This window comes from Pleurodeles waltl, chromosome 1_1, assembly GCF_031143425.1.
Source record: "Pleurodeles waltl isolate 20211129_DDA chromosome 1_1, aPleWal1.hap1.20221129, whole genome shotgun sequence".
Classification (NCBI taxonomy): domain Eukaryota; kingdom Metazoa; phylum Chordata; class Amphibia; order Caudata; family Salamandridae; genus Pleurodeles; species Pleurodeles waltl.
The window spans coordinates 690,372,024-690,379,733 of NC_090436.1; positions in this window are offsets into that span (position 1 = coordinate 690,372,024).

Genomic DNA, 7,710 nt, shown 5'->3' on the forward strand with positions numbered 1-7,710 from the left:
TGTTTCCTGGTGGTGCATGCTCTGGGGGCTGTCTGCCTTCACCTTGCACTGGAAGCCAAGAAGAAACCTCCAGTGGGTCGACGGAATCATCCCCCTGCTCCAGCAGGCACCAAACCTCAGCATCACAAGTACTCTGGGACCCCTCTCATCTTGACGAGTGTGGCCCCTGGAACACAGGTGATGGACCCAAGTGACCCAGACTGTCCAGTAGTCCAAATGTCCAAATTTGGAGGAGGTAAGTCCTTGCCTCCCCTCGCCAGACAGTAATCCTGTGTACTGCATGAACTGCAGCTACCAGGGCTTCTGTGCACTTTTGCAAGGAATCCTTCATGCACAGCCTAGCCCAGATCCCCAGCACACTGTCCTGCATTCCTCATCTCACTGAGTTGACCACCGGCTTCGTGGGACCCTCCTTTATAGTGTTGAGATGACCACTGTGCTCAGTTTTCTTGAACCTGTGTTCTAGTACTTCTGCAGGTGCTGCCTTCTTGTGCATGGACTCTCTTTGTTGCTGAGGGCTCCCTCTGTGTCCTTTTCCAAGTGGCGACCTCCTGGTCCTTTCTGGGCCCAGGCAGCACCCTTTTTCTTTAACCATGACCTTTGCAGCTAGCAAGGCCTGTTTGTAATCTTTCTCCAAAAAAACAATGCTGCATCCTGCTTCACTCCATGGGACATCTTCTGCACAAAGGAGAAGTTCCTAGCCCCTTTTGTTGTTGCAGAATCTTCAGCTTCTTCCACCTGGAGGCAGCAATTTTGCATCTTCATCCGGGGTTCAGTGGGCTCCTGCCCCCCTGGACACTTTTGTGACTCTTGGACTTGGTCCCCTTCCTTTACAGGTCCTCAGGTCCAGGAATCCGTCTTCAGTGCTTGGCAGTCTGTTGTAGTCTTTGTAGAATCTCCTATTTCTTAGAAAGTAGGAGCACTTTACTCATACTTTTCAGGGTCTTGGGTTGGGGTATCTTGGACACCCTTAGTGTTTTCTTACACTCCCAGTGACCCTCTACACACTACACTAGGCCGGGTGTCCCTAAGTGGTTCGCATTCCACTTTCTTAGTGTGTGGTTTGTGCTGCCCCTAGGCCTATTGCATCCTATTGTATTCTACGGTGTTTGCACTACTTTTCTATTTACTTACCTGATTTTGGTTTGGGTGTATTTTTTGTGTATTTTACTTACCTCCTAAGGGAGTATATCCTCTGAGATATTTTTGGCACATTGTCTCTAAAATAAACTACCTTTTAGCAAATTGTGATTCTTATGAGATAGTGCTATATGATATAAGTGGTATACTAGGAGCATTGCATGTCTCCTAGCTCAGTCTAAGCTGCTCTGCTATAGCTACCTCTATCAGCCTAAGCTGCTAGAACACTACTAATCTACTAATATAGGATAACTGGACCTGGCACAAGGTGTAAGTACCATCAGGTACCCACTATAAGCCAGGCCAGCCTCGCGCAGGCACCTAACAGGGATGCCCCTTGTTGCCTTTACTTTTTGTCCTGGCAATGGAGCCGGTGGTGGGTACACTGTTGCAGTAGCTACAGTGGTGGGGTATTCAGGTGGATCGTATGACCCATGTGGTGTCAGGATATGCCGATGACACTATAGTTTATTTATGTCAATAAGACCTATCAGCACCATTTCTGTTAAACGTGATGAGGGAATTTGGGGAGCTTGCAGGGTTATTTGCGAACCCCCTCAAAATCTGTGTTGTTTCCATTGGCACAGCTGAAAGACACAGATCCTACATGGCTTTCTACAGCATGTCTGCCATTGACTATAGATAATGTTCAATAACTGGGTATGTATCCAGTGCACTGGGTGCAACCGTGCCATACCCTCAATATGAGCCATGTGCTCACAAACCTTTACACATCCATACAGTTTTAGAACATCCTTAAATTCTCTTTGATGGGAAAAACACCTTAATAAAAATGGTAGTACTCCCTTGCCTGTATGAACTGCAAGCACCCTGTATGAAATTCCCCAGAGTGTCTTTTGAGACATAGACCGGCTCCTGGTAGACCTACTGTGAGTAGGGAAGAGACACAGAGTAGGCTTGACTATCCTTAAACTGGAATGCGATAGGGGATGTATGAAGGTACCTGGCCTTGAACTCTACTATTTGGTGTCACACCAGCAGCATGATGTCCATTGGTTTAATGACAAGCTGAACAGAGGAACATGCCTACTGGCATGCACATGTGATAATGCTGATTTTGGATGTTTACTATTACAAGGTAGCAGAACATGGGTGATTATGCCTCATATGGTACGTTTGGTGTGCAAGCTCTGGGAACAGGTGATGCAGGGCTGCTTCATAGAGCACCATACACTCCAGACCTTGAGATTTGGAATATCAATCCAATTGCACAAATTGCACAGTCAAAGGCAACTGACCATTGGCAAGAGGGAGGCTGTCTCACTTCAGATGATTTGTGCCAAGCGGGTTGCTACATTATGTTACAAGACTCAATTAAAGCTTTTAACCTGGGATGGGGCAATTTCTCCAATATGCTAAAAGAACTGCAACCACAGTGGAGATATGGCCAGGATTTCCGGAGGCCCTGGAGCCCACACAGACTCTTGTCACATTGTTGATGAGGACAGATGGTTGGGGACTCATTACACACTTATGTTGTGCACTCCGACAGACCGTGGCCGCCCCTGAAAAATTGAGGACATGTGGCAGCAGCTATGTGAATTTTGCAAAACATCCGTAGAATGGGTGTGAATCCAAAGTGGAGTGCAGGAATCTTTAAATTAGCTCTGGATTTAAACTCCTGCAATATAACATTATACACATTATATACCTTTCACCCAAACTCCTACATACTATTTACCCTGTGATGGAGTCTAAATGTGTGGTTTGTGGGTATGCTCCAGCAGACTTTGTCCATGTTGTGTGGTGCTGCCCTCACATAGTAACTTATAGGACTAAGATATTGATTCAATTGTACAGGGCTATGGGCTGGACAATCCCCGAAGAAATTAAGCAATGCTTACTAGGTCTAGTCCCCACAAAAAAAAGAAATAATTGAGCAGATGATTTATAATACTTGGACTGACGCTAGCCAAATGTCACATTGCCAGGAGATGGCAGATCCCTAGACCTCCTTGTCTATTGAATGGATGAGGGATATAACAGAATGGAACAGGACTGAGGAAGCCCATATGAAAAAGGTAGGTGTGACAGTAGATTGGCAGATGACTTACTTGCCTGTGCAGGGGCAAGGTTGATGACTTGACTGCTGACACTATTGTGCCCTCCTCCGACACGGGAAACACATCAGACATTGAGACACCTGGAACTGCTGACACTCAACCACGTTAGAGGGAATGCTAAACTTTTAGGTGGGGAGTTGGTGTGGTAGAGCTGTAAGTGGGACCCCTCTATCTGATATGTTATAGTTATCCTACTGCTCCTTGACAACACCAGCTATTTTCCAGATGATCAGCGTTCACAGTAATGGCATAGATTGTCACAGTAAATGCGTTCTGCTCATGCAGTCAGTTCTGCGTGCTGCAGACGTTACGGTGACAAAAATCAATAAGTCATGGTTTTATTGCTGCTCCTTTTCAACACCTGCCCGTTTTTTACATGATCAGAGTTCACTGTCACAGTAATTGCATTCACTGTCGTGGTTAGTTCCCCGCGCTGCAGACGTTACGGTGTTAAAAATCAGTACTACTTATAGGAAGATCTTTTTTCCAATTATATGACGATCTACTTTTCTTCAAGCATGTTTGAGTTCGAGTTCAAGTTTGAATAATACAACCTTCCCCAAGCTTATGTCTTCAGAAATATAATGTAGTAACAGTTCAGGAAAAGAAATACACAAGCTCCAGGGCTGAAGTTGTCTTAAGTCTGTCCCCTGCATGGATAAGTCCCTTGTCGCCAATGTACTGATCACTCTTTCCGTCAGTCCTTTTTCTTTACTTCTTTGTTTTCCAACAAGTTTACAATGTGACATCTCCAGCAGAGCTTCCCTGCTCTTTAGCTGCTCTTCTCTCCTCTCTCCCCATTCCATCTGACCTCACAGCTTACCTCATTACATTCCAATTCACCTCTACCATTGAACATGCTATTGCCCCAAGTTATCTTCACAATAAGTCACCCCTAAGGTAGGCCCTAGGTAACCCATAGGGCAGGGTGCTGTGTAGGTAAAAAGCAGGACATTTACAATGTGTTTTATATGACCAGGTAGTGGAAACCCTTAAATTTGTTTTCTACTACTGTAAAGCCTCCTCCTTTCATAAGATAACATTAGGGCTACCCTCATATACTGTTAGAGTGGTAGATTCTGATCAGAAAGGGGTAAACAGGTCATGTTTAGTATGGCCAGAATTGTAATAGAAAATCCTGCTTGTTGGTGGGGCTGGATTTTATATTACTTGGCCACTTATAGAAAATGAGCATTTCTCTGCACTTAAAGTCCATCTGTGCCTTAAAGCCTGTCTCCAATCAACGTCTGGGCTGGGCTGGCTCACAGCGTCCTTGTTCATTTCACCCAGACAACCATAAACATAGGATACTTAGTCACACCTGCACTCATCTGCATACTGAATGGGTCTTCCTGGGCTGGAAGGGGGGAGGGCCTGACACTTACATTTCAAAGGCTAGTGGTCTGCCCTCACACAATGGACTGCCAAACCCCCTACTGGGACCCTGGCAGACAGAACTGCACTGAAAGGTGATCTTGTGCACTTCAAAACCACTCTTTGAAGTCTCCCCCACTTCAGAGTCATTTGGGGTATATAAACTGGGTCTCTGACCCCACCAAATCAGACACTTTTTGACCAGATCCTGCAACCTGTCAAGAGGAACTGCCTGGCTGCCCAAAGGACTCACCTGGACTGCTCTGCTGTGAAAGACTGCTGCCTTGCTGTTGCCCTGCTGCCTGACTGGCCACTGACTTTGCTAAGAAGTGCTCTCCAAGGGCTTAGATTGAGCATGCCTCCTGTTTCTGAAGTCTCAGGGCCAAAAAGACTTCCTCTCTTCAAGGAAACAGCCTGCTGTGCAACAAGAAAATCGCTGCATCACCGAACCGGAGTGACACAGCCCGACATCCAGAGAGGAGATCGATGCAGCGCCTGTTTGTGACCGGAACTTTGGTGAACAGCCATACCGGATTGATGCACAGCCGAGCAAGAACAATGCAGCCCGACTTCGTGAGTGAAGAATTGATGCAGCGCCTGCAGTGTGACAGAAACTCTGATGCATCACCCACTGGATCGACACAGCACCTGTGACTTCATCCCGCACACCCAGGATTTCCACACATCATCCCTAGGTGTCAAAAGAACCCTGCATCGCTGTGAGGATGCAAGACTGCACACCAGAAACGAAAGCAAAGCCCTTGCAGTGTGGGAAGAAACAACACATTGTCAGAGCTGCGTCAGGAAATCCGATGCACAGCTTCCTTTTTCCACGCATCCCCTCCTCTGTGGTCTCCAGGCATGTAATTGTGACGTAAACCAGGTACTTTGTACACACAAGAGACAATTGTGGATTTTTAAGACTTAAGACCCACCTCACATTGCAAAAGTGATACTTCAACGTGTGCTTATCAAATCTTTATTGTTTTGACCTTAATTTAACCAGATAAATATTTTATATTTCTCTAAACCTGTGTGGTGTATTTTTGTGGTGTGTTCACTGCGTTCTTGCATGATTTATTGCACAAATACTTTACACATTGCCTTATAACTTAAGCCTGACTGCTCAGTGCCAAGAAACCAGAGGGTGGGCACAGGATAATTTGGATTGTGTGTGACTTACCCTGACTAGGATTAACATATACATTTACATATATAATAGCTTTATATATCATAAACGCTGCCAAAAGGCATTGAACCAGTTTACATGAGCACCAGATTACATTACATAAGGTAGGATTTATTTTAATTTATGGAAAGAAGGTTGTGTTTTACCTAAAACCAACAACAGGACTTGAACCAGGTTTCCCAGATCCAAGTGAGCAACTCTGGCTGTTAGGTCACATCCATATTTCTGTGTGAACATCCTACACAAAGTTGGATGATTATGTATGACCACATATAGTGATCACATTAATTTGTGAAGTCAAAAAAACAATAGCGAAAAATTCCTGAAGGTTTATCCTGATTTTTGTTTGGGAATACTTAAAAGGATTTGTTTTAAAACTGTACTATGGGACATAGTACACCTTGCAAGAAGAGTGCTGGAACACAATGCCGGTGCTGACATCAATGTTATGTCACTGAAGTCATAGGGATTGTGAAAAATCCTAGCTTTACACAAAGTGTAGCAAATGTATTCAACGGGAGAGGGTTAATGCTGTAATATGTAGCCGTTGGTACATTTTGGAGCACACTGTAGCAAATATATATCAATAAGGCATTGTGCAGTAGTGTGATATAATTTCTGGACAACACATTTTCCATCGAAATGCCCATTAAACTTACACAGATATACTGCTTTGCTGAGAAGACCTTTCAGAACACAAACGATAAAGTGTGGAAATCAGGTTTCATTGAATATTATTTATTTGTCCATCACCAAGTAAAGTGTCTTGATTTGTTTTGATCCTATTAAAATCTTTGTTTCCCTCACACTTCAGAATTACAAAAAAGTGTACTTCTAACTGCTGATGTTTTCTGAAATATCTATACAGTTCACTTACAAGTACTTAGATTTTATTGGGTATTACGAAAAATAATATCCTACAGCCTTTACTTTCACACTACGTATATCCCAGTAAGATTGTCACATAGTTCACTTTAAAAACTCCTCTCATTTTGAAGTCAGAGAAAAAAGTGCCAAATACAAACTGTAAAGTCATCTTTATTTATTGCTCTTTCGCAACACACCAGAAAGCGGCTGGAGACCAACAGTTGGTAAATACCCACAACTTGGGAAATTCTACCATAGGCTATGAATTTGTTCATGCCTTACATGTATCAAGCATCTCAATCATGTATTTTTATCCTTTTAGATGTTATAATGCACTAAGACGAGCCCACTAGGCATCATACCCTGGATGTTTAGAAAAGAAAAAGAAATGCAAAAATGAAATCACATGAACTTATTCACATCCCTGCGGCATATTATACCCATAATCCATCAGTGATCTCATATACATCTGGCATCACATCACGTTTAACAAGGTATGGCAATGATTTGCAAAACACACATGTTAGCACTGTGTGCAATATTGCAAGGGTGAGGTCTGCTGCATAGGAGCACATTGGCACAGTCCCTTTGTGCACACAGTACACTATTCTAGAGCAGGAAGTTCACTGACCAAACTCTGAGCAGTTTCAGCTGCTCAACTTGTCCTGTGGGGTAGGGGGGGGATCAACGTCCCAGTTCTGGTTCATGCTGTTCCAGATTGCCTCTTCTCTCTTTGGAGTCTTTAGGCTCCCTTTAAAGTGTATGTGCAAGGTGCAAATGTAAAGTTTTCATCCACTTATCTCATTCTGAGGTAACAGGATGTGCTCAGGTGAAGGCCGGGCCTCAGTTTTTAAATGGAAAATCTTATGTCACACATGCCCCTAGCAAGGAAGGGATTTAGGGGGTCATTACAACATTGGCGGTAAAAGCCACTTACCGCCGTGCAGAAGACCGCCAATACACCGCCGCGGCGGCGGAAAACCACCACAGCTATTATGACCCACATCTCGGAATCCGCCGAAATTCAGACACCCACACAAGTCCGCCACACCAAAG